This window comes from Oryctolagus cuniculus, chromosome 4 (assembly GCF_964237555.1).
Source record: "Oryctolagus cuniculus chromosome 4, mOryCun1.1, whole genome shotgun sequence".
Taxonomy (NCBI): Eukaryota; Metazoa; Chordata; class Mammalia; order Lagomorpha; family Leporidae; genus Oryctolagus; species Oryctolagus cuniculus.
The window spans coordinates 169,474,181-169,501,779 of record NC_091435.1 but is presented as its reverse complement, the minus strand read 5'-3'; the positions used below and the strand labels follow the sequence as shown (position 1 = coordinate 169,501,779).

The 27,599-nt window shown below is 51.3% G+C and overlaps 1 protein-coding gene across 6 annotated transcripts in view; it reads right to left on the bottom strand.

Annotated features, from left to right (window-relative positions):
- Positions 1 to 26,431, bottom strand: part of CCR4 (C-C motif chemokine receptor 4) — a 29,343-nt gene extending 2,912 nt beyond the window's left edge. The window contains exons 1-4 of one of the 6 annotated variants that reach the window (XM_051818538.2): positions 26,152 to 26,431; positions 9,302 to 9,394; positions 6,871 to 8,144; positions 5,748 to 5,818 (exon numbers count right to left, since the gene is read on the bottom strand). The gene's annotated coding sequence lies outside the window, so the exon portion shown is untranslated. The other 5 variants (XM_051818539.2, XM_008266105.4, XM_051818541.2 and 2 more) reach the window with 5 other exon arrangements.
- Positions 26,432 to 27,599: the final 1,168 nt, after the last annotated feature.

The following is a 27,599-nucleotide window of genomic DNA, read 5'->3' as shown; positions in this document are numbered from 1 at the left end:
GCGGCGCCGGTCACGACTCACTTCCACACACAGAATCCTACCAGAGTGGGAGTGAGGCTGTGGACTCTGGAACAGGCGCACTGCAGCAGAAAGAAGCCCCTCCCCAGCGGCAGGTCCCGCCCGGCCCACACGTTTCTCATAACAGACCCAGCACTGCCGGACCCCGGACTCCTTCTTACTGCTTTCCTGGCACCCGACCCCTCCACGTTCAGAATCCACACCCAGCCCTCCTCCCCAAAGGCCAGGCTGTGCGCTTCCCAAGACTAGGATTTCGGTTATTATGCAGATGGATTCTGAAGGCCTGTTGCATCACAGGGTCTCCAAAAAAAGTTTGTTAAATTTGTAAAATTCTATTCTTCCTCTACCGTTTCACCAGTGAAATTAAAGGAAAACACAAGGCAAAAGAGCCAGAAGTTCCCAGGAAAACACGGGAACAGAGCCAGGGAGTGTTCAGGATCATCCCGCAGGCTGTCCTGAGCGGAGAGTCTCGACGGAAGCAAGAAGCAGACAATACTGCACTTTCATCCTTAGTAACTCATCTTATTTGGAAGGCAGAGAGAGAGAGAGAGAGAGAGAGAGAGAGGGAGGGAGGGAGAGAGAGAGAATGAATCTCCCAGCTGCTGATTCTCTCCCCAAATGCCCCGACAGCCAGGGCTGGGCTTAGCAAGCCTGTGGAGGGCTGGGTCCCAGTGACCTGGGCCATCAGCCACTGCCTCCCAGCATCCACTCGGCAGGCAGCTGGAGTCAGGAACAGCGCCAGGACCTGAACCCAGGCACTCCCACATGGCGTGAGGGCATCCAGGTGGAGCCAAACAACTGCCTCAGGTCTGTAATTGTTTTTCTAAATGGTTTGCCAGTTTCCTTTTTAAAAGGTCTATTTATTTTATCTGAAAGAATATGAGAGATGGAAGGAGAGAGAGAGAATCTCCCCCGCACTGGGTCAGTCCCCACATGCCTACGAAGCCAGGGGTGCGCCCAGAAAGCAGGAACTTCTGGGTCTTCCACACGGGTGTTAGGAACCCAAGCACTGGGGCTCCATCTGCTTTCCCCAGGGACATGAGCAGGAAGCTGGATGGGTGGCAGAGGCAGGACTCAATCCCAAATACTCTGATACAGGGCGCAGGCCTGCCAAGCTGCGGCTTAACCCACTGCACCCAACCTGCCTGCCTGCCAAGTTCGTGATTCTGGGGAAAACTGTGCATTATTTGGCGCACTGGACTTATGCCGCACACGTGCAGGGAGAGAGGACACCTCATGCAGGCGACAGCAGGGGCTGTGGCACAGCAGGTTCAGCCGGCACCCTCATCCAACTCCCTGAGATTAAGTCCCAAGTACTCCCACCCATGTGGGAGATCCACGTGGCATTCCAGGCTCCCGGCTTCAACCTGGCCCGGCCCGGGTATTGCAGGCATTTGGGGAGTGAACCAGAGGATGGAAGATGTGTGTGTGTGTCTCGCCCTGGCTGTCGCAGGCGTGTGCGTGTGCGTGTGTGCGTGTGTGTCTCCCCCTCTTTTCTCTGTCACTCTGCCTTTCAAATAAATAAAAATCAACAACAGCAGCATCAAAAAAACGAGTTTTACCCTACCTTCTTGGAACCTCAGCTCTTTAAACAACAACAAAAAAGTTCATGAAAATGGAATTCAAGGTTTATTTTGTACCAAAAAATTGATATCTATCAATCTGAGCTGAAAAGTTTAAGTAAATTGCGCATTATGGAAAAGCTACGTGAAAAGCTACGTGTGGAGTTTAAGCTTTTTGGCACCAAAATAAACTTTGATTTCTACTTTTCACCAACGTTTTGAAGTCCCTTATGTGTTTCTGCCCCTCGGAGGAGGGCTGGGAAGACCTGTGTGGACGGGGCTTGGAGCCCCAGAGTGCAGCCGCCGAGAGCCGCCTCCGGTCCACAGGTGCCTGGGCCCTGGCGGTGGCCCCCCTCCCCACCTACCTTGCTCTTCTGAACTGGCTCTGAGGAAGGTCTGGTAGGCAGTGCCAGGCTTGCCGGAGCAGCAAGTGCTGAGACAGACAGGAGTCTTTGAAGGCCATGTGGTTTCCTGTGAGCGCACGCTGAGTTCACAGTGGGGTTTTTTTTTTTTTTTTTTTTTTACTTGAAAGGCAGAGTTACAGAGCGAGAGAGGGAAAGAGAGAGAATGCCAGCGAGCTTCTGTCTGCTGTCACTCCCCCAAATGGCCATAACAGCCAGAGGGCTGGGCCAGGTAAAAGCCAGGTACCTAGAAATCCAACTGGGTCTCCCCACGTGGGTACAGGGGCCCAAGCACGTGGGCCTCCGTCCACTGCTTTCTTGAGTGCATTAGCAGGGAGCTGGACAGAAGTGGAGCAGCCGGGACATGATCCGGTGCCCACAGGGGATGCCAGCATTGCAGGCAGAGGTTTAACCTACTGCACCACTTTCTTATCTGCAGACAGGGGTGACAATGACTGAGGGCTGTGGCAGGACGGAATGACCGCCCGTGTATAAAGCATTGGGATAGTGCCTGGCACATACGGGGCTCAACAGTGGCACTGGAAGCGAACACTAACAGGGTGGACACAATGCACAGGACCAGCTTCCTCTGTTGTGACAGCTCAGGCTGGCTTAGCGCCCTCAGCCATCATGGAGAGCCCAGCGAACGGTTTGGGTTAGACTGGGTAGACCATGTTCAATCTCCGAGTCAGTGTTCAGGCTAAATGCTGGCCTTGCGTTTCCAAGGCAAGAGGCTGCTGACCTGGGGAGGGTGCACTCCCAGCACAGGCAAACACCAAGGAGGTTTCCCTTGGATAAGAGTTTCAAATGCAACACTCAAGGGAAAAAAATCCCACCATTCCATAGGTGGAAAAACAGGAACCTGGAGGGGGGAGATGGGAGATGCTTCCCGCCAGGAACACGGCCAGTGGGAGACACAGCTGGGCCAAGGCCCACACTACAGACGGCCTCACGGACAGCAAGGTGCACGGGGCTTGATTTCTGAGCACCGAGCAGAGAGGAGCAGACAATGAAAAGCCCTGCCCTGCCGAGACCAGGTGCCTAGCACAGCACAGTGCTCCGGGGACCCAAGCCTTACTTCCACACCAGAGACCTCAAGGTGCCCCCTGCAGGCCGTGCGTGCAAACCAAGCCACAGGGCCGGCCTGTCGGAAATGGGGAGTGGGAACTCCCCATGCCTCCAGAGGAGCCCGGTAGGGGAAAAAAACCCCTCAGGAAATGAGAGCGCCACCTAAGGGGGCCTTGGCCTAGGGAATGGGGGCTTTCAACAAGGGAAATCTCAGGCCAGCCCTTCGGGCTTCCCCTGCCTTGGCGTCCCCAGAGGCCTCTGCGTCTCTCTAGCACTGGGTCCCCTTTTCCTCCAGCTCTGGCCATTTCCTGAAGCCCCACATCAAGACTCTGTCCCAGGTCTGCTCAGCATTAGCGCCTCAGGGCTGAGGGCTGGGATGTGAAATTGTCACCTGCCAGGACTTTCCAAGATAAGTGATTCCTCATAAACTTCGTTTTCATTGCAAACCCAGTGGGCTAGCTGCTGCTTGCAACACTGGCATCCCACTGGAGGGCAGGTCTGAGTCCTGGCTGTTCTAACCCAGCTGCCTGCTAATGTGACCTAGGCAGCAGAAGATGGCCCAAGTCCCTGGGCCCCTGTCACCCACTGGGAGATCTAGTTGGGAGTTCCTGGCTCCTGGTTTCCATCTGGCCTGGCCCTGGCTGTTGCTGGCATTTGGGGAGTGAACCAGGAGATCAAAGATCCTTCTCATGCACTGTCTCTTCTTTCCTTTCTGTTGCTAAGGTTCCAGATGACTATTTAAAAAATAATAAACCCAGGGCTGGCGCTGTGGCGCACCAGGTTAATGCCCTGGCCTGCAGTGCCAGCATCCCATGTGGGTGCCAGTTCAAGTCCTGGCTGCTCTACTTCTGATCCGGCTTTCTGCTATGGGCTGGGAAAGTGGTGGAGGATGGGCCAGGTCCCTGCATCCATGTGGGAAGACCCAGAAGAAGCTCCTGGCTCCGGATCGGCGCAGCTCCAGCCATTGTGGCCAATTAGAGGGTGAACCAGCAGATGGAAGACCTCTCTCTCTCTCTCTCTCTCTCTGCCTCTCCTCTCTGTGTGTAACTCTGACTTTCAAGTAAATAAATAAATCTAAGAAAAGAAAAGAAAGGAGGGAGGGAGGAAAGAGAGAGATAGAGGGAGGGAGGGAGACAGAGAGATAGAGAGATAGATAGAGGGAGGGAGGGAGATAGAGAGATAGAGGGAGGGAGGGAGGGAGGGAGATAGGGAGATAGAGAGATAGAGAGGTAGAGAGATAGAGAGATAGAGGGAGGGAGGGAGGGAGATAGAGAGGTAGAGAGGTAGAGAGGTAGAGAGGTAGAGAGGTAGAGAGGTAGAGGGAGGGAGGGAGGGAGGGAGGGAGGGAGGAAGGAATCCAAAATCAGTTCCTGGGTTCCCAGCCCTTCTCATCTCTAAAGCCAGAGGTGGAACATCTCTCTCCTCTGACCGCCTGCTGGCCGACAGGCCCACCCAGATAATCCAGGATAATCCCCCTGTCTTAAAACCCTCATTTAACCACACCTGCAGGAGTTCTTTCACAGGTTCTGGGGAACTTTGTAGAGGCATCTTTAGGGGCCATTATTCTGTCTTCTATTCACATTCAGTTATGGTGCTGATCCTGATAGAAAACTCTTATGGAAGTTTTCTGATACACGGTAGAGGGTGCAGCAGGTTGTCCAAAATTAGAATTGTTGCTTGAAAGCTCGAATCTGATCACTGCCAACAAGCACGGCCAATGACAGTGTCCACACCATGTCTGCTACATACCTGCTTGACTTACCACCAAGTGTTAGTTACTGTCTCAAGTAAAGTGGAATTCCTTGTGAATTCAAGGGAATGAGAACAGAATTGGTAAAACTGGTTCTGGAGTGGCTGGCTTTTTAGGACATTTTGTCCAAAGATCCCAGCAGCTTTTTGCAAAGTCAGAGAAAATAACAGAGTGAACAATACAAAGTTATTGGGACCACAGTTTTGATATGATGGACAGGGTCTCAGGGACCCACCCCAACCCCAGGGACCGGTGGGGCACACTTGAACAACTGCTGCTTCAGAGAAACAGAGGTCACCAGCAGATGGCGTACGTGCAGCAGCGTTTCCCAGTCTACCAGGACCAGGCTTTGGAAACTGACTTCCTGGTATGGAAACTAACATGGGCTGCTCCACTTCCCATCCAGCTCCTGCTAATGTGCCTGGGAAAGCAGAGGAAGATGGTCCACGTCCTTAGGCCCCTGCATCCATGCCAGAGACACAGAGGAAGCTCCTGGCTCCTGATTCAGATTGGCTCAGCTAAGCCGTTGGGGCCATTTGGGGAGTGACCCAGCGGATGGAAGACTTTTCTCTCTCTCTGCCTCTCTCTCTAACTCATCTTTCAAATAAAGTAAATCTGGGTCTTGGGCCAATGCTCCCACATGGGATGCCCATGTCCAGACAGCAGCTGAGCCACCACACCTCCTCATTTTCCTTCCTCTGTATGGAACAGCAGTGCACTGAGGAAAATTTCACAGAGAGAACACTCATATCTACTGGAATTCAGCTTGTATGCAGTCTTAATGCTTCTCAGTTAAGGCATTTTTCCATTTTACAGAGAAAAGATTTTGAATTTTATTTATAAAACAGCAAGCTCTAGTGATGACTACCATGGATGATCCTGAAAGCCATGAGGTCCAAGAATGGATCAGAGGTGCCAGCGCTGTGGCGTAGTAGGGTAAGCCTCCACCTGCAGCACTGGCATCCCACATGGGTTTGAGTCCCAGCTGCTCCACTTCCGATCCAGCTCTCTGCTGTGGCCTGGGAAAGCAGCAGAAGATGGCTCAAGTCCTTGGGCCCCTGCACCCACGTGGGAGACCCAGAAGAAGCGTCTGGCTCCTAGCTTCAGAACAGCTCAGTTCTGGCCATTGCCACCATTTGGGGAGTGAACCAATGGATAGAAGATGTCTCTTTCTCTCTTTTACTACCTCTCTCTGTAACTCTTTCAAATAAATAAAATAAATCTTAAAAATAAAATAAAATGTTACACATTAAAGCCTTATCTTAAAATTTAAGTTAGGGCTGGCGCCGCGGCTCACTAGGCTAATCCTCCGCCTTGCGGCGCCGGCACACTGGGTTCTAGTCCCAGTCGGGGCGCCGGATTCTGTCCCGGTTGCCCCTCTTCCAGGCCAGCTCTCTGCTGTGGCCAGGGAGTGCAGTGGAGGATGGCCCAAGTGCTTGGGCCCTGCACCCCATGGAAGACCAGGAGAAGCACCTGGCTCCTGCCATCAGATCAGCACGGTGCGCCGGCCGCAGCGCACCGGCTGCGGCAGCCATTGGAGGGTGAACCAACGGCAAAGGAAGACCTTTCTTTCTGTCTCTCTCTCACTGTCCACTCTGCCTGTCAAAAAATTTTAATAAAAAATTTAAGTTATACGAAAGCTTAAGGGAAAATGAGGCCAGTGCTATGGTACAGGGGGTTAAGCCAATGCTTGCGACGCCTGCCTCCAGTATCAGAATGCCGATTCCAGTCCCAGCTGTTCTGTTCCAGTCCAGCTTCCTGCTAATGTGCCTGGGAAGGCAGCAGAGGGTGGCCCAAGTACCTGGGCTTCTGTTATCCATGTTGATACTAGAATTGAGTTCCTGGCTCCTGGCTTCAGCCTGATGCACCCCTGGCTATTGCAACTATTTGCAGAGTAAACCAGTAGATGGAAGCTCTCTCTCATTCTATCACTCTTCCTCTCAAATAAATAAATAAATAAATCTTTTTTATAACTTAAGGGAAAACTCTAAAAGAACAAAATATAATTTTTATATAGAAGGAAAAAATCATAAAGAATAAAATTGATAAATAAATCAAAAGTAATCACTACCTGGGGCCATTGCTGTGGCGTAGTAGGTTAATCCTCCACCTGCGGCACCAGCATCCCAACAGGCGCTAGTTCAGGTCCCGCCTGCTCCACTTCTGATCCAGCTCTCTGCTATGGCCTGGGAAAGCAGGAGATGGCCGAATTCCTTGGGCCCCTGCACCCATGTGGGAGACCTGGAAGAAGCTCCTGGCTCCTGGCTTTGGATCGGCCCAGCTCTGGCTATTATGGCCATTTGGGGAATGAACCAGTGGATGGAAGACTCCCCCCCACACACACACCTCTCTGTAACTCTGCCTTTGAAAAAAAAATAATAAATCTTAAAAAAAAAATGTCCATGAGTGCCGGGGTGGGCACTTGGCCCAGCAGTTAGGATCCTACTAGGGATGCCTGCGTCCCATTACATGAGTGGGTCCAAGTCCTGGCTCCACTTCCAATCCCAGCTTCCTGCTAACGTGAACCTTGGGAGGCAGCAGGTGATGGCTTAAGTCCCTGGTTCCCTGACACCCATGTGGGAGACCTGGATGGAGTGCCATACTCCTGGTTTCATCTCGGCCCAGCCCTGACTACTGTGGGCATTTGGGGAATGAACCAGTGATGAAAGATCGCTCTCTCTCTCTGTGTGTCTGTCTGCCTGCCTGCCTTTCAAATAAGTAAAAATAAAATAAATTCCCTGAATGCAAAGGATTTTGCTTCTTTGGCAACTTCCCCATCTCTGGTACCCAGAATAATGTCACACGCAAGGGAAGCACTCAAAGTTACTTGCCAAGTTAATATCTTACACAAATTAATGTTGTCAGTCTTTGTGTATTCAACTGAGAGACAGGGAGAAGGTGACAGGCAAACAGAAGGGAGAGGCTCCCATCAAACAGGAAAGACATTCAAGGCTTCAGTAATTGATGAAAAGTATCAAAATCTAGTTCACTGCATAGGAAATACAGTGAGTAATAAACGAGAAATAATGTTCAATCTTCCTAGTCGAAGAACACAGAAGGAAAACCAGAGGCACTGTTTTACCCCATCACACTCTCACGTGTCGTCAGAGGTAACAGAAGTCACACTAACAGCACAGGCATTTGGCACAGTGGGTGAGATGCTGCTCCTGCGTCCCAGATGCGTGTGCCTGGGGCTGAGCCCTAGCTCTGCTCTGGACTCTGGCTTCCTGCTAACAAGCACCCTGGAAGGCAGCAAGAGATGGCTCAGACAGTTGGAGATCTGGATTGGGCACTGGGGAGGGAACCAGCAGATGGAAGCTGTCTCTGTCTCCGATCTCTCTTTGCCTTTCAAATAAAAATAAATCAATACATGTTTTAAATCACACTGATGATATATCATGGCACATTTAGTTTGCATTTCCTTTTTAAAAAAAAACAGAGAAAGCACAAAAACCTGCATGTGTAAATGTTACCACTGGGTATGTTGGAAGACTAACAAATGCAATTCCACAACACATGAACCACTTATAGTCTTGAATGTTATGCTTATGAAGACTACGCAGTGATAAATGAAAATGGTGGGATAGCAAATGCGAGTAGGCATGGCATAATTTTATTACACGATCAAAACTACTGCACACTGGAGTGCCTGGGTGCGAGTCCCAGCTCCACGCCCCATTCTAACTTTCTAATAATGTGCACCCTGGGGGCAGCTGGCATTACTGCACAGGAGTTAAGCCACTGCCTGCAGTGCCAGCATCCCATATGAGCACTGGTTCAAGTCCTGGCTGCTCACTTCCAATCCAGCTCCTTGCTAATGTGCCTGAGAAAGCAGTGAGAGATGACCCATTGCTTGGCCCCCTGCACCCGCATGGGAGACTTGGAAGAAGCTCCTGGCTCCTGGCTTCGGATCAGCCCAGCTCTAGCTGTTGCAGCCATTTGCAGAATGAACCAGCGAATGGAAGACCTCTCTCTCTCTCTTTCTCCCTTCTCTCTCTCTCTCTCTGCAACTCTGTATTTCAAATAAATAAATCTTTTTAAAAATTGCCAAATCTGGGCTCTGACCCTCTAGTTGTGACCCATGTAGCTTCCTACTATGTGAGGAATCCCCCAATTCCTCCACACAGACACGGGGGAGAATTGCAGCCAAAGGCACTCTTTGTTGTGACTATGCAGGACTGAAGCAGCCCACCCCCACCAGACAGACAGCTCTAGACACCTGAGCTTCCTACCTCATCAGTTGTAGAATTCATTTTGGGGCAAAGAAGCCCTGCAGAAGTGGGCCCTGCCTAGCTTGGAGGACTCAGGACACGCAAATCAAGCAGCGAGCATGGCTTAAGTGCTTGGGCCCCTGCTCTTGCCTTCAGCCTGGCCCAGCCCTGACCATTGAGGCCATTTGGGGAATGAATCGGCAGGTGGAAGACCTCTCCCTCTCTCTGTAACTCTGCCCTGCAAATCAATAAAATAAATCTTTAAAAACAGAGAGAAGAGCGCAATCTTACCCCTGCAGCTCTGAGACTCTGTGGAGGCGGCAGGTGGCCGAGGTGACAGAGTGTGGAAGTGCCCAGTGATCTGCAGCTGCCATCTTTTCTGGTCTAGGGTAAGAAGTGAAAAACCTGTTGAGAAATTATGGCGCCACAAGGAGCCCTGCTAGCAGACACGGCTTCCCCAGATGCCACTGCCATTCCCTAGCAGGGGACCCCCTTTCCCTCCCCTTGTCTCCCCCAGCCTCCTTCAGCCATTTCCTGAAGCCCCACATCAAGACTCTGTCCCAGATCCGCTTAGCATTAGCGCCTCAGGGGGGACCTCGGCCTGCCCCCGCCCCAGACCCCTGGCTGGGATGCTCCCTCCAGTGCACCACGGGCCAGTGTGGAGAGGACGACAGGAAAAACGAAAAGACCAAGCATTACTTTGTATCCATACTGCCACCTGGCTCTACTGTGGCATAGTACCTGAGGACTTGCCAAGATCATAGGTGATACTTGATGCAAAATTAAATATTTTTAACCAGAAAAATGTTTTTCAATATCAATGGGATTTGAAAATGTCATGTAAAATGGATTTTTTCTCTCAAGATTTATTTATTTATTTGAAAGGCAGAGTCACAGAGAGCGAGCAAGTGAGAGAGAGGGAGAGACATCCACAGAGAAAGAAATCTTCCAACTGCTGGTTCACTCTCCAAATGACCACAATGGCCAAGACCGAAGCCAGGAGCCAGGAGCTTTGTCTGGGTCTCCCACGTGGGTGCAGGGCTTGGACCATCTTCTGCTGTTTTCCCAGGCACATTAGCAAGGGTAACTGGATCGGAAGTGGAGCAGCTGGGACTCAAATCAATGCCCATATGGGATGTCAGCACTGCAGGCGGCGGCTTTACCTGCTACTCAATATTGCCGGCCCTTTTTCTTTCCTACAAATATTTAAACTTCATGTAGTGAAACACCAAACGACACTGCACATTACAAGAAGATGTGTGTGTGAGCGTGCACACTGTAGCAGGTTAGGGTGCAAACATGGTAGCAGTTCCCCCTACAGAAAGAGCTGATGGAGTAAGCTTCTCTAATAAACACAGCCATGGTACACAGGTGTCTGCAATGGCAAGCCCAGCTCCCTCAGCCTGGGCTGGACTGGGCTCGGCCACTTGCTGAAATCCCCAAGGTGCGCCTATTTCACTCTCTTGGCTTATTAGGGAGGAGAAAAGGGAGAAGTGTTGTGCTCAACTCCTGAAGCCGACAGGGAGCACTTCCGCACAACACTGGAAAGTAGGGCTGCCTGTGCGAAGGGTCGTCATCCAAGCCACATCATCTAATTTTAGAACCATTTTTTTTAAAAAAAAAGATGTATTTATTTACTAATTTATATGAAAATCAGAGTTAGAGAGAGGGAGAGGCAGAGAAAGATCATCCATCTACTGGTTCACTCCCCAAATGGCTGCTACAGCTGAGGCTGGGCCAGATCGAAGTCAGGAGCCAGGAGTTTCACCCAGGTCTCCCACCTGGGTGCAGGGGCCCAAGCACTCGGGCCATCTTCCACTGCTTTCCCAGGCCACAGCAGAGAGCTGGATCAGAACAAGAGCAGCCACAACATGAACCGGCGCTCATCTGGGCTATGCCGCAACACCAGCCCCAAGAACCTACCTTTAACAAACTATAAAACTGATTTCAGAACCATGAGAGCGAAACAAGAAAAATACATTTTTGTGTGTGTGTGACTTATATCACTTATTAGCAAAATCTGTGTGAATCAATTAATTTTTACAAACAAGGGAATAATCAAATTAAAGATCTGGTCTTTAAATTCACTGTCTCATGTCTTTTTAATTGCTTTAGCTTCTTTCAGCTTCTCAAGGAGTTCCTGTTGCCTCCAGAGTTGACTGCCAACCCAACCTCACTGCCACACCCTCGTCAGCACACCAAGGCCTCTCATGGGTCCTGGGCCAGAAAGGAAGGCACTCACTTTTCACTTCTAACTTATTTTACATCTAACATTGAAATTCGGAAGCTCAAAGTGAATTTGGAGGATCCAAAGAGCAAAACCATTTTTAAGTATGTGGAAAAGGGGGTCAGCATTGTGGCAGAGCAGGCTAGTCCACGGCTTGTGACAGTAGCATCCCATACCACAGTGCTGGTTCCAGTCCCAGCCACTCTACTTCCCATCCAGCTCCCTGCTGATATGCCTGGGAAATCAGCGGAAGACAGCCCAAGCCCCTGCACCCACGTGGGAGACCCAGAAGAAGCTCCTGGCTCCTGGATTTGGTGAAGCCCAGCCCTGGTCATCATGGCCATATGGGGAGTGAACCAGTGGATGAAAGATCTTTCTCTTTCTTCCTCTCTCCCTAAATAACACACATACATAACACATCTTTAAATACAAATATATCTTTAAAAAAGCTATTACAGTACATATTAAATATTGGGTTAGGTCAAAAAAATCATTATTATATAAGTGATACTGGCAGAAATCTGAAATCCATTTCAAATAATTATTACACCAAAATTATAGCAATATGGTGGCTTTCAAAATGTGGTCCCCTCAATCCTGAGGGGCTCCAAGATTCTTCAAAGGGGTCTGCAAGGTCAAAGCCACTTTTGTACTACCAAAGCTAAGTACTACTGCAGTATTTAACTTCAATTTTTCTTTCTTTCTCTAATGGCTATGCAATGAAATCTCCCAGTGGCTACGTGATGTGTGATTCCAGTGGTTTCACCCCACGATGTTTTGCACTATTAACACAGATTTCAACACGAAAAACAAAAGTCATCTTAATATTCTTTTTTTTTTTTTTTTTTGACAGGCAGAGTGGACAGTGAGAGAGAGAGACAGAGAGAAAGGCCTTCCTTTGCTGTTGGTTCACCCTCCAATGGCCGCCGCGGCCAACGCGCTGCAGCCAGCGCACTGCGCTGATCCGATGGCAGGAGCCAGGTGCTTCTCCTGGTCTCCCATGGGGTGCAGGGCCCAAGCACTTGGGCCATCCTCCACTGCACTCCCTGGCCACAGCAGAGAGCTGGCCTGGAAGAGGGGCTACCGGGACAGGATCCGGCACCCCGACCGGGACTAGAACCCGGTGTGCTGGCGCCGCAAGGTGGAGGATTAGCCTATTGAGCCATGGCGCCAGCCCAATGTTCTTACGAAAATGGTTTTGGACTAGTACCGCTCTGAAAGCACCTCTGGCCTGCCTCTCCAGAGACGCCCACGGCACTTTGGAGACTTCAGTGTAGGATGATGCATCCTGCCAGCAGGTGGCAGCAAGTATAGCAAAGCCTCTTCAAATAGTGTTGGTCACAACTGGACACTGCGAGCAACACTAGAAACACCGAAACCATCGATCAGGTGATCACTTTCAAGCCTGCATGCAAGAGTCATTGAAACTGACTACATATTTGGCCACAAACGTCTATATCACAAAATTCATTCTTAGGCTGTTTGGGCTGCTATAATAAAATACCATCGACTTAGCATCAGCAGTTGATTTCTGGGCTGGGAGATGCAAGATGAAAGCACTGGTCCGGGGCCGGCGTTGTGGTGCAGCAGGTCCAGCCGCTGCTTGTGATGCAGTTAGAGTCCCAGCTGCTCCGCTTCTGACAGACGCACAGAAGCCACGGCCCCCATCGTAACTCGCCAGCCTGACATGACTTCCCTTGATATTTTTACCTCACTTCCCATCACTTCCCCTTTCCTCTTTGTACTTTAGCCTTTGCGTCAAAGACACCAGGCGTGCTGCCCCCTTGGTGTTTCCTGTTTGAGTACTCTTCCTTCAGTGGTGTGTGTGTGTGTGTGTGTGTGTAGTAAGCTCTCCCATTCCCAGCAAGTTTTATTAAAAAAAAAAAAAAAAGTGTGTGAGAAAGTGATTTTTTGATTTTAAAAAAATCACTTTAAATCTACTATCTAAATGGAAATTTCAACCGCATTCTGCTTTTCTTTTTCTGCTATGAATTTCTGTTAAATGTTTTTTTCTTTTCATCCACTTGAAAGGAAGAGTAACAGAGAAAGAGAGAAAGATCTTGCATCCATTGGTTCACTCCCCAAATGTCTGCAACAGTAGGGGTTGGGCCAGCCAAAGACAAGAGCCAGGCGTGGTGTCTCAATCATTGTTACCAAGTGCCCACTCCTGCTATAAACCATCCATACTAAACATGTAATTAGGAGTTCCTTCTATGTATATTATGCAATTATTACAACTTGAGTTGTAACAGTTTATATGGCCCTGGTCACTTCGAGTTTTACTGTGTGCTTTATTTCACCAGATACGTAAGCATTCTCATTTGTTATTAATTACAGAGTAGCCTTTTAATGACTGAATATAGCGGTTCCTCAGTTTGTGTTCCTGTAGTTTCAGAACCTCATTTGCATTCACTTTTTTTTTTTTTTTTTGCAGGCAGAGTGGACAGTGAGAGAGAGAGAGAGAGAAAAGTCTTCCTTTTTTTACCATTGGTTCACCCTCCAATGGCCGCCGCGGCCGGCGCACCGCGCTAATCCGATGGCAGGAGCCAGGTGCTTCTCCTGGTCTCCCATGGGGTGCAGGGCCCAAGGACTTGGGCCATCCTCCACTGCACTCCTGGGCCACAGCAGAGAGCTGGCCTGGAAGAGGGGTAACGGGGACAGAATCCGGCGCCCCTCCTGGGACTAGAACCTGGGATGCCTGCGCTGCAAGGCGGAGGATTAGCCTAGTGAGCCGCGGTGCCAGCCATTCACTCTTTCAACATTACACATCAAACCACAGGGATCTATGCGTATAAACTCCTTTCTACCTTTGTTTGGGTTTCCAAGAAATGATAATGAGGAGTAGGATTATCAGATCATTTGAGGACCCTTGATACATCTCATTAGCATGATTTTATTATCATTAAAACAGTGGTGGGGCAGCCACTGTGGCACACCAAGCTTGAGATGACAACTCCCCCTATCAGAGCGCTGGTCTGAGTCCCAGCTACTCTGCTTCTGATCCAGCACCCTGTTAACACACCTGGAAAGGCAGAAGACGGCCCAGGCACACGCCACCCACGGGGACACTCAAACGGAGTGCCAGGCCACTGGCTTCTGCCTGGCTTAGCCCCAGCTGCTGCCAGCATTTAGGGAGTGAACCTGTGGAAGGAAGACCTCTCCTTCTGTCACTCTTCCTTTACTATAAATCAAATAAATGAAAAAATAAATATTTTTTAAAAATTGGTGAATATGACAGATCAAAATGTTTGATCAGATCACTTTTTTCTTCTCCCAGTTATAAGACTGAAATTACATCATTTATTACCAATCGCTTCTTTTTCTGAGTTATCCTTTTTGCCTGATGTTGGAGTCTTAGCATTTTCTTATATTTTTATTTTAAATTTTATATTATTTATTGTTCATTTGAAAGAGAGACAGAGAGAGAGAGACAAACAGAAAGAGAAACCTTCTATCTCCTGGTTCACTTCCATCATACAGCCACAAAGACATTATGATATGGCTGCAGGGAAATTCGCCAGTCCTGATGCTTCAGTTTTAAACCACACACATCCATCCCCAGGAATTCTGGCTATGCCTAATTCTCCTACACGAGAACTCACTGAGCACCTCCTGTATGAACCACAGGCGCTCAGTGCTGAATGTTAATCACCTCCGGATAATCGCTCATTATGGATTAGTGGTGGAGATAATGAGGAAAATTATAATCACGTGTGATATCTGAGATAGGAAAGATGTGGATAGAGTTTTGTTCCACGGTTGAGCAGTTCTGTTTGTTGGATGAGCGAAAGCTTCTGAGAACAGCTGCTACGTTCCCAGCCACAGGTGTTAGTGAGGACTGCATGAGCTACAGTCAGCGCAGCAAAGCAAAGCAACAAGAAGTGGAGGGGCCGGCCCCGTGGCGTAGCGGGTAAGGCCACCGCTTGCAGCACCAGCATCCCATATGGCTGCTCCACTTCCAATTCAGCTCTCTGCTGTGGCCAGGGAAAGCAGTAGAAGATGGCTCAAGTCCTTGGGCCCCTGTACTTTCATGGGAAGACCCAGAAGAAACTCCTGGCTTTGGATGGCCCAGCTCCAGCCACTGCGGCCAACTGGGGAGTGAACCAGCAGATGGAACACCTCTCTCTCTCTCTCTCTCTGCCTCTCCATCTTTGTGTCACTCTTTTTTTTTTTTTTTTTTTTTAATTTTTTATTTACTTGACAGGTGGCGTTATAGACAGTGAGAGAGAGAAACAGGCCGGCGCCGCAGCTCACTAGGCTAATCCTCAGCCTTGCGGCGCCACCACACCGGGTTCTAGCCCCGGTCGGGGTGCCGGATTCTGTCCCGGTTGCCCCTCTTCCAGGCCAGCTCTCTGCTGTGGCCAGGGAGTGCAGTGGAGGATGGCCCAAGTGCTTGGGCCCTGCACCCCATGGGAGACCAGGAAAAGCACCTGGCTCCTGGCTCCTGCCATCGGATCAGCGCGGTGCGCCGGCCGCAGCGCGCCAGCCGTGGCGGCCATTGGAGGGTAAACCAACGGCAAAGGAAGACCTTTCTCTCTGTCTCTCTCTCTCACTGTCCACTCCGCCTGTCAAAAAAAAAAAAAAAAAAAAGAGAGAGAGAGAGAAACAGAGAGAAAGGTCTTCCTTCTGTTGGTTCACTCCCCAAATGGCCGCTACAGCTGGCGCTGCGCCGATCCAAAGCCAGGAGCCAGGTGCTTCTTCCTGGTCTCCCAAGTGGGTGTGGGTGCAGGTGCCCAAGCACTTGGGCCATCCTCCACTGCCCTCCCGGGCTACAGCAGAGAGCTGGACTGGAAGAGGAGCAACCGGGACAGAATCCAGCATCCACATAGGTGAATTGTGGCCTCCGCAGGCAGAGGATTAGCCAAGTAAGCCATGGCACCAGCCCCAAGTCTTTCAAATAAATAAATAAATAAATAAATCTTGAAAAAAATAAAAACAAACAAGAAGTGGAGAAAGGAAAGAACTGCATGGGAGATACCGGTAGGTTAGTAACTGTAGTTGCAATTAGAGTTATTCCCACTGGCCACCAGTATCCTTTCCAGAAAGGAAAAGCCACAATCAACCCTGTTCACTCACACTGACAATGGTGCAACTGTAACAGATAAACCCGCAACGCGGGGCAGGTGTTTGGCCTGGCAGTTAAGATGCCGGTCTGGCAGTTAAGATGCCGGTTCAGACCCAAATGTCCCTGCTCAGAGGAACTGGGTTTGAGTCCCGGCTCCGGCTCCTGACTCCAGCCTCCAGCTTCCGCTAATGCAGATCCTAGGAGGCGGCGGTGATGACCCCACTAAAGGGTTCCGGCCACCATGGGGGAGAGCTGGACGGAGTTCCCAGACTGGTCTGGGTCCCCTGGTTGTCGCAGTCATTTAGGGAAGGAACCAGTGGATGGGAGTTTTCTGTCCCTCCGCCTCTCAAAAAAAATTTTTTTTAACCAGTGAATGCTCACTTTGTGACGCACACTCTGCTAGGCGTACATCTACTCTCTGCTTCAGTCCTCACACAGCCTGTGCCGCAGGCTGTTTCATTTCTGCCACCTGTTGAGGGTAACAACTGCACAGCCAGCTGAACTCCAGACTCTTCTCTCCACCTGAGCGCTGGGTAAGAGACCCCACCTCACTCCAGGAGGTTCCCGTATAAAGAATGCCGGTCTCTCCTGAAGCCAAGTATGAGCAGCCGCAAGCCTCTGTGTGGGTCCCACGGGCACTGCTGCACTGAAGGCCATCACCTGATGCCTCCCAGGAGTGTCCTCATGAAGCCAGAGCGGAAGTGCAGGAGCCGGGACTCCCCAGGGCACTCGGATCGGGGATACGGGCATTGGTCGCTGCTGCACAACGCCCACCACTCCCATTCTCTCTTCATCTCCACAACTCCATGGATTCTGCTCTAGCCTAAATTACCAACAATCACCATTGTTCCCAACGTAAAATCAACTCTCAAAGAAAACAAACAAAAAAAAAGGACCTAAATGAAAGATCTCTGTGAGTGAGATCCCAGTGGAAAGAACAGGTCTTCAAAGAAGGAGGTACCTTTCTCTGAAGGGAGGAGAGAACTTCCACTTTGACTATGACCTTGTCTAAATAAGATAAGAGTCGGAGAACTCAAAAGGCTTCCATAGCCTTGGAAACTCATGACTGGTACATAGGGAGATTACTGATGCCATAAACAGGAGTGTCAATTTGTAAAGTCAACAACAGGAATCACTGTGCACTTACTCCTCATGTAGGATCTTTGTCCTTAGTGTGCTGTACATTGAGATTTAATGCTATAACGAGTACTCAAACAGTATTTTTCATTTTGTGTTTCTATGTGGGTGCAAACTGTTGAAATCTTTACTTAATGTATACTAAACTGATCTTCTGTATATATAGAAAATTGAAAATGAATCATGATATGAATGGAAGGGGAGAGAGAGCGGGAAAGGGGAGGGTTGCGGGTGGGAGGGAAGTCATTGGGGGGTGGGGGTAAGCCAATGTAGTCCATAAGCTGTACTTTGGAAATCTATATTCATTAAATAAAAGTTAAAAAAAAAAAAAAAACCAGTTAACAAGATAAAAAAAAAAACAATAGAAGCTTACAGAAGGAGAGAACAATGTATGGTAAGTTCCATAAAGTATACTAACAGTGCAACATTAAAATCTGCCTAACAACCTGGCAAATCAAAACAAGACAATATTCACTGAAAAAGAAGGCACGGCAAACAGGGAGTCACACGTGTCAAAAGGCGGGGACACACACATTTGACCTAAGGATTCTCTTTCAAAACAATCTTCCTATTGGAATGAACCAGAGCTAATTATAAAGATTAATGTTCAAGGAAACTCACTGCAATATTATTCAAACAGTGAAAAACTGTTAGTAATCTAAAGGCAAGGCCAAATGATATGTGTCTATTATTTATAGAACATCCATAACAGAATACTATACAGCTTGTGAGCTGCTGATTTGAAAGGCTATGAAAAATGAGAACAGGGGCTGGCACTGTGGCGTAGTGGGTAAAGCCGCCGCCTGCAACGCTAGCATCCGATATGGGTGCCGGTTCAAGTCCAGGCCGCTCCACTTCTGAGCCAGCTCCCTGCAATGGACTGGGAAAGCAGTGGAAGGTAGCCCAAGTCCTTGGGCCCCTGCACCTGCATGGGAGACCAGAAGAAGCTCCTGGCTCCTGGCTTCAGATCAGTGCAGCTCCAGCTGTTGTGGCCATCTGGGGAGTGAACCAGTGGATGGAAGTCCTCTCTGCCTCTGCCTCTGCCTCTCTGTAACTCTGCCTTCTAAATAAATAAATAAATCTTTAAAAAAAAGAACATTCTCCTAGGTAAAGGAATATATATAGATATAAATTTTGGATCATACTTACCTATGTATAAAACTTGAGGGGGCTGACGCTGTGGCATAGATGGTAAAGCTGCCGCTTGCAGTACTAGGATCCCATATGGGCGGGCGCTGGTTCATGTCCTGGCTGCTCAAGTTCCTATCCTGCTCTCTGCTATGGCCTGGGGAAGCAGTGGAAGATGGCCCAAGTCCTCGGGCCCCTGAACTTATGTGGGAGACCCGAAAGAAGCTCCTGGCTTCAGATTCACCCAGCTCCGTCCATGGCAGCCATTTGGGGAGTGAACCAGCAGATGGAAGACACCCTCCACCCCACTTCTGCCTCTCTGTAACTCTGCCTTTCAAATAAATAAATAAATCTAAAAACAAAACAAAACTTGAGCTTCATTTTACTATTAAATTTTCTACTTTATATGGGAATGCAACAATGATAACATTGTGAGTTATAGGCATTTCTTCTTCATAACTTTTTTAAAAAATTTATTATTTATTTGTTTGTTTCAAAGAGTTACAGACACACACACACAGAGAGACAGAGACAGAGAGAGAGGTCTTCCATCCACTCCCCAAATGGCCACCATGGCCAGGGCTGGGCCTGATCAAAGCTTGGAGCCAGGAGCTTCACCCAGGTCTCCCACATGGGTGGCAGGGGCCCAAGGACTTGGACCATCCTCTGCTGCTCTCCCAGGCAGACCAGCAGGGAACTGGATTGGAAGAGGAGGAGCAGCCGAAACAGCCCCATATGCAATGCACCACAGGCAGCAGTTTTACCTGCTATGCCACATCACCAGCCCTCTTCTTCATAACATTTTTTAAAAATTTTAAACTTTTTGGCTGGCGCCGTGGCTCAATAGGCTAATCCTCCACCTTGCGGCGCCGGCACACCGGGTTCTAGTCCCGGTTGGGGTGCCGGATTCTGTCCCGGTTGCCCCTCTTCCAGGCCAGCTCTCTGCTGTGGCCAGGGAGTGCAGTGGAGGATGGCCCAGGTGCTTGGGCCCTGCACCCCATGGGAGACCAGGAAAAGCACCTGGATCCTGGCTCCTGCCATCGGATCAGCGCGGTGCGCCGGCCGCGGCGGCCATTGGAGGGTGAACCAACGGCAAAGGAAGACCTTTCTCTCTCTGTCTCTCTCTCTCACTGTCCACTCTGCCTGTCAAAAAAAAAAAAAAAAAAAAAAATTTAAACTTTTTTTTAGCAAGGAGTTTTATATTCACAGCAAAACTGAGTGGGAGACACAGAGATTTCCCATAGGCCCTCAATATTCCCCACCAGAGTGGTGCATTTGTTACCACTGATGAACCTGCATACAGCAGAATCTGCATAGGCTCCACCCTCTTTGCATCTACACAAACGTATAATGACGTGGCCCCACCAACGCCGGCTCACACAGGGCAGTTTCACAGCCATGAACACCCTCTGCGCTCCACCTTGTCAGCCCTCCTTCCCCAGTAACGTGACTACCAGTGATCTCACGGTCTCCGCGGTTTTGCCTTCTGTAGCCGTCACAGAGGCACAGCGTGTAAACAGGCAGCCTTCCCAGATCGGCTCTTTCACTTAATAATAAGCATCTGCGCTTCCTCCATGGATTTTTTTCTTTTCTTTTCAAGATTATTTATTTATTTATTTATTTGAAAGCCAGAGTTACAGAGAGAGGAAGAGAGAGAGATCTTCCATCTGCTGGTTCACTCCTCAAATGGCCACAATGACAGGGATTGAGCCAGGCCAAAGCCAGCAGCCTCTTCCAGGTCTCCCATGTGGGTGCAGGGACCCAAGCACCTGGGCCATCTTCCGCTGCCTTCCAAGTCACAGTAGCATGGAGCTGGAAGTGGAGCAGCCGGGACTTGAACCAGCACCAATATGGGATACTGGCACTGCAGACAGCGGCTTAACCTGCTGTGCCACAGCACCGGCCCCTCCTCCATGATAGCGCCTCCCTTTCAGCACTAATATGCCAGTCTCTAAATAGACCCCATTTCATCCCTTCACTCGTGAAGCACACCTGGGCGGGTTGGCAGTTATGAATAAAGCTGCTTACACACTCGGATGCAGGGCTCTGTATAGACAGAAGTTCACCACCCAAATACCAGGCGCATGACTGCTGGTAAGAAGAGATTTAGCTGTTTTCTTTTTTTTAAAGATTCATTTGTTTATTTGAATGGCAGAGGAACAGGGATAGAAAGAGAGCGGGAGACAGAGGAGAGAGAGATCTTAAATCAGCTATTTCACTCCCCAAACAGCTGCTACAGCGGGGGCTGGGATGGGGCAAAGCCAGGGGCTGGCAACTCCATCCTGGCTCCTACGTGAGTGGCAGGTGCCCACGTACGTGGGCCATTTTTTGCTGCTTTCCCAGGCACATCAGCTGGGAAACAGAGCACAAGTGGAGTAGCTGGGCCTCCAACCAGCACGCCAACTCGGGACGCTGCTGTTGCAAGCAGCAGCTTAACCTGCTACACCACAACACCAGCCCAGAACATAGATAGTTTTGTAAGAAACTATACTTTCAAGACACTGCATTTTTGGTGTCCTCCGTGTTGTGGACTTCAATCATTCTTATTAGAACTATATTCTCATTGCAGCTAGTCTTACTAGGTATGCAGGGCATTTCATTGTTAATTTGCATTTCCCTAACGACTTAGAATGTTGAATATATCTTCATATGCTTATTTGCCATCTGTATCTTATTTGGTGACCAAATGGCCACAATATACCAACTATCAATTCTAGGACTCCAGGAGTCTAAGTAATTTTCCCTGCTCAAGGGAGCGGTGAGCAGGCCCTTGTCAACTGTGATGCAGCCAGCAGGGGTCAGTGCCGAGACGGTGCCCAGTCCAGCACGTCCTTAAAGATGCCGCCTGAGTACAAGCAAAGGTCAGACTTGAAACTGGAGAGGGGGCTGTCCCATTCGCCACACCTCGAGCAGACAGTACCCCGTCAACACAGGAAGCTGCCGTGGTCACTCTGGCTCCCATCGCCCCTTTCCTCATTTCCCTTATTTCTCACCAGGACCTGGCGCAGCAGCTGGGATCCACAGGGGTCTTTCTTGAGACAAAGCCCCTTCTTCCAGGTGAGGAAATAACCCACCAGCCAAGGTCACTGCCGGCAGACCGTGATGCCAGGATTTGGAGATCCCTGCCGGACAGGGCCTCTCCTGCCCCTTCTTACTGAGGTCATCAGAATTAAAAGGAACACTTAGGGACAGGTGTTACGGTGCACTGGGTTAACCACTTCCTGTGACACCAGAATCCCGTATTAAAGTGCCAGTTCTCGTGCTCCGTTTCCAATCCAGGTCCCTGTTAACGAGCCTGGGAACTACAGCCCAAGCGCTTGGGTCCCTGCCACCCCCATGGGAGACCCGGGGAGAGTTCCAGGCTTCAGGCTTCTGCCTGTCCCAGCCCCGGCTGCTGAGGCCATTTGGGGAGTGAACCAGTAGATGGAAGACCTCTCTCTCTCTCTCTCTCTCTCTCTCTGTTGTTCTGCCTTTCAAACAAATAAATCAATCTTAAAAAACAAAACAAACCAACACTGAGCTCCCACCACTGTGTAAACCTCGGCTCAGTCCCATGAGGCAGCACAGGGCAGGGTCTGGGGATCTGCTAAGAGATGAGAAACACACACCCAAAGTAGAGACCGCTTCAGACCGAGTGCGGCGGCAGCAGGATCTGGATCGGGGCTTCTGTGAGCACCGAGGTCCTGGGCTGGGTCCGCAGGGGTCTTTCTCGAGAGACGAAGGCCTAGATCTGGACAGGAGAGCAGCTCTCCCTGATTCACCAGAGCAAAATACACAGAGGTCCTGAGCACCGGCCACAGTGAGAGCCTCCTGGGCGGGACCCTCAGTGCCTTCAGATCACCTTACTGAAGGGTGGCTGCGTGGCACCGTGGGTAAGATGCTGCTTGGGACACCTGCCCAAGCACCTGTCAGCACGCCTGGTCTAAGTCCTGGCTCCACTCCTGATTCAGCGTCCTGCTAATGCACACCCTGGAAGCAGCAGGTGATGACTTAGGAGTCGGGTCCTGGCCACCCACATGGGAGACTCAGGGTGAGTTCCTGGCTCCTGGCCTTGGCCTGACTCAGCCCCAGCTGTTGCGGGTTTATGGGAAGTGAGTTAGCGCACAGAAAACCTCTGTCTCTGCCTAAGAAGGGAGGGAGGAGGGAGGGAGGGAGAGGGAGGAAGGAGGGAGGAGGGAGGGAAAGAGAAGGGAGAGGGAAGTGGGAGGGAGGGAGGAGGGAGGGAGGGAGGAAGGGAAGAAGGAGGAAGGGAGGGAGGTGGGAGGGAAGAGGGAGAGGGAGGGAGGTGGGAGGAAGGAGTGAGAGGGGGGAGGGAGGGAGGGAGGAAGAAGGGAGGAAGGTGGGAGGGAAGAGGGAGAGGGAGGGAGGTGGGAGGAAGGAGTGAGAGGGAGGGAGGAAGGAGGGAGGGAAGAGGGAGGAGGGAGGGAAGGAGAAGGGAGAGGGAAGAGGGAGGGAGGGAGGGAGGAAGAAGGGAGGAAGGTGGGAGGAAGGAGTGAGAGGGAGGAAGGAGTGAGAGGGAGGGAGGAAGGAGGGAGGGAAGAGGGAGGAGGGAGGGAAGGAGAAGGGAGAGGGAAGAGGGAGGGAGGGAGGGAGGGAGGAAGAAGGGAGGAAGGTGGGAGGAAGGAGTGAGAGGGAGGAAGGAGTGAGAGGGAGGAAGGAGGGAGGGAGGGAGAAGGGAGAGAGAAGAGGGAGGAGGGAGGGAGGGAATCCTCTTCACTAACCACAGAAGATGAAACTTACATCACAGAGGGAGAGACTGGGACCACACACCACCCCGGAGCCCAGAGGCTTCCTGCCAGGCATGGTCTGCTCTCCGGGCTCATCCTCTCCCCTGAAAGTCATCCACTCCTCCACCCCACCCCCCCACCCCACCCCCGTGAAGAGGGCCCTTCAGCCTCACCACGGGGTCCTCCATGAGCTCCAGGCTCTGCCCCGCTCCTGGCACATCAGGACACTCGGGCCCTTTTCCTCCCGGCCACCCGCTGCCCGCGGGTTCAGACTCAGTTCCCAGCCCACACAGGGGGAGTTTGCAACCCCGGCCCTGAGGCTCAGATGACAGACCTTGGCCGCAGTTCTCCCTGCCTTTGGCGCTAGCTGCAGCAAGGTAGGCTACAAATGTCGAGTGCCACGGTACTGGTACTGACTTCTAGTTTACAGGAACCCTTCCAGAAACGCATAGAGCAGCAAGCTTGCCCTCCTAACTCCCCTTCTCTCCTGCACTTCTGGCCTGGTTGCCACAAGACAACCTCAGGACGTGTGGGGTCAGCTGCACCTGCCACCCACTCACTCTGGGGTCCATGGGCAGGCTCCCTTACTGCTCCCACTCCTCACTGGACAATGAGCACGCGACTTCTTTCCCTGCTCATTGTGACATGCAAACACGAGAATTCTTATAAGGCCCTTGAAGATAACTGGAAGTTTCCTTTTTTAATTAATTAATTAATTTGAAAGACTGGGGATCAGCTTTGTGACACAGCAAGTTAAGTCACTGCCTGCAACATTTGTATCTCACGGCCAGTTCAAGTCCACTTTTTTTTTTCTTAAGATTTATTTATTTACTTTAAAGTCAGAGTTGCACAGAGAGAGGAGAGACAGAGAGTGACAGAGAGAGGTCTTTCATCTGCTGGTTCACTCCCCATTTGGCCACTACGGCCAGAACTGTGCCGATCCGAAGCCAGGAGCCAGGAGCTTCTTCAGGGTCTCCCACGTGGGTGGGACTAGGGCCATCTTCTACTGCTTTCCCAGGTCATAGCAGAGAGCTGGATCAGAAGTGGAGCAGCAGGGACTCAAACTGGCACCCATACAGGAAGGAAGACAGCACTGTAGGCGGCGGCCTCACCCGCTACACCACAGCCCCTAATCCACTTTTTTTTTTTTTTAACAGGCAGAGTGGACAGTGAGAGAGAGAGAGAGAGAGAGAGAGAAAGGTCTTCCTTTTTGCCGTTGGTTCACCCTCCAATGGCCGCCGCGGCCGGCGCACCGCGCTGATTCAAAGGCAGGAGCCAGGTGCTTCTCCTGGTCTCCCATGGGGTGCAGGGCCCAAGGACCTGGACCATCCTCCACTGCACTCCCTGGCCATAGCAGAGAGCTGGCATGGAAGAGGGGCAACCGGGATAGAATCCGGCGCCCCTCCCGGGACTAGAACCCGGGTGCCGGCGCCGCAAGGCAGAGGATTAGCCTGTTGAGCCACGGCACCAGCCCCTAATCCACTTCTAATCCAGCTCTATGCTAATGTGCTTGGGAAGGCAGCAGAAGATGGCCCAAGTGCTTGGGCCTCTGCCTTCCACATGGGAGACCCAGATGGAATTCCAGGGTCCTGGCTTCAGCCTGGCCTAACCCCAGCCACTTTAGCCATTTGGGAAGTGAACTGATGAATTTAAGACTTCTCTTGCTCTCGATCTCTATAACCCTGCCTTTCAAATAAATAAAAATAAATCTTTTTAAACAAATTTAAATTAAATTAACAACTAAAGACAGGAAGAGATTTTCCAAATTCCAAAACAGCCAGAGCTGGGCCAGGCCCAAGCCGGGAGCCAGGAGCTCCATGTGGTTCTGCCACAGGGGTGGCAGGGCCTCAGCACTCGGGGCATCTTCTGCTGCCTTCCCAGGGGCTGGATGGGGAGTGGAGCCTCTGGGACTTGAACTGGCACTGTGATATGGGATGCCGGCGTTGCAAGCGGCAGCCACTTAGCCTACAGCGCCACAATGTTTTTATTTTAAAGTAAGAAAGTTTGGGGCCAGTGTTGTGGTGGAGCTGGTTAAGTGACACCAGCATCCCATAGGAGCTCCTAACTGAGTCCCGGCTGCTCCACTTCCGATCCAGCTCCCTGCTCATGTGCCTGGAAAAGCAGCTGAAGATGGACCAGGTGCTTGGGCCCCGCAGCCATGTGGGAGACCCGGAAGAAGCTCCTGGTTCCTACGAGGCAGCCATTTAGGGAGTGAACCAGCACGTCATGTCTCCCCATGTCTACCTCTCTGTAACTGCCTTTGAAACAAATAAATATTTTTAAAAAACAAAGGAGAGAAGTTTTTATTTATTTTCATCTTATTTCAGAGAAAGACTTTACTCACTGGTTCACTTCCTAAATCCCTACCGCAGCCAGGGCTGGGGCAATTCAAAGCCAGGAGCCAGGAACCCAATCAAGTCTCCCACGCGGGTGGCAGGGACCCAAATACTTGAGGATCACTGCCAGCTCCCAGGGTGCGCACAGCAGGAACCTGGAACAGGAAGCGGGGCACCAAGTGTCTCAACGGCCGCGCCCAATGCCTGTCCCCTGGAAGTCTGCAAGTACCTTGGTGACCGGAAGTGAGCGAAGCCACGCACCGCTAAGCCCGACAGAACCGGAGTGCCTGGGCCCGGAGGTTCCGGCTTCCGCACTACGGTCTGGGCCGAGGCCGAGTGTGGCCCTCACTATCTCAAGGCTTCGCCCGTGGGAGCAGGTCAAGGTTGTCCCCTCCGGTCATGTCCTCGATGGCGCGCCCTGCGTGGCCGCCGCGCCCCCCATGGCTCCGCTCCCCTCCCGTGAGTTTTCTGAGAGCCCTTCCTGGCAGAGCACGTCTCACGGAAACCCTCACTCAGCTCACCGTCTGCTCGCGGGAGAAACGCGGCACCCGGCTGAGAGGGGCTCACGACGTCTGAGGGACTCCCAAGATGGCGGGTGACCCGCGAAGGCCGGGCTCAGGAAGCCAGCGGAGACGCCGGCGCCGGCCGTCAGAAGTCGGCCAGGGCCATGATGGCGCATCTGGGGGCCAGTGACGGCCTCGTCTCCACCTGGGGCTACAGGCACACGGAGCGAGCAGCAGGCCGACAAGCAGCCCGCACAGGAACGCCACCGCATTCCGTGCCTGGCCCAGTCACCCACTCTCCCAGGATGCACCGGGGCCTCCTCCCAGGATGCACCGGGGCCTCCTCCCGGGATGCACCGGGGCCTCCTCCGGGACGAGGAAGGGGGCGGCGGCCATGATGGGCGCCTGAGCGCCGGGCTGAGGCTGAGAAGCCGGGAAGTTTGCTCTGGGGACCTCGTGCACTGACCGCCCCCTCCCCGAGTCTGTGTCTTCAACGAGGGTGCCCTCTGCCCCACAGAGCACCACGGGACCTCGGCTCGCTCTCCCTCTCGCCTTCACGGGGCACGGTCTCTCCTCGTAGTGCTGTCCACACTCATGCCTGGATGTGGACTCACCTCTCATTTTAAATCAATCCTGCTCGCATTCTACTGTACCTTACTTATGTCCCCCTTCCAGTGCTCGTGGCGCACGGGGACAAGATCCGGACTACGAAGCCGGGACACTTAGCCCCACTGCCGCCTTCAAGGAGCGTTTGGTCAGCGCTGGCCTTGTGGCCCAAGGCTGTGAGCAGCAGTGTTTCCAGTCCGGCCGCTCCAGTTCCAATCCGGCGCCCTGCTGATGCGCCTGGGAAGGCAGAAGCCCACGATGTTCCGAGTGCTCGGACATCTGTACCCACGCGGGAGATCCGGGTGAAGTTCCTGGCTCCTGGCTTCCGCCTGGCCCAATCCTGGCTGTTGTTGCCATTTGGAGGGGAATGAACCAGTGGATGGACGGTCTTTTCAATTTGTCTCTTGCTCTGCCTTTTCAAGTTAACAAATGAATAAATCCTTTTTTTTTTTTTTTTAAGATTTATTTATTTATTTGAAAGTCAGAGTTACACAGAGAGAGAAGAGAGAGAGAGAGAGGTCTTCCATCCGCTGGTTCACTCCCCAATTGGCCGCAATGGCCAGAGCTGTGCCGATCCAAAGCCCAGAGACTGGAGCTTCTTCCAGGTCTCCCACATAGGTGCAGGGGCCCAAGGACTTCAGCCATCTCCCACTGCTTTCCCAGACCACATCAGAGCTGGATCGGAAGTGGAGCAGCCGGTCTCAAACCAGCGTCCACGTGGGATGCCAGCACTTAAGGCCAGGGTGTTAACCTGCTGTGCTGCAGCGCTGGCCCCATGAATAAATCTTTTAAAAAAGTATTTGTCCTGGAGCAGGCCACTCAGGGAGTGATGTCACTGAAGACGTTAATTAGTTAAATAT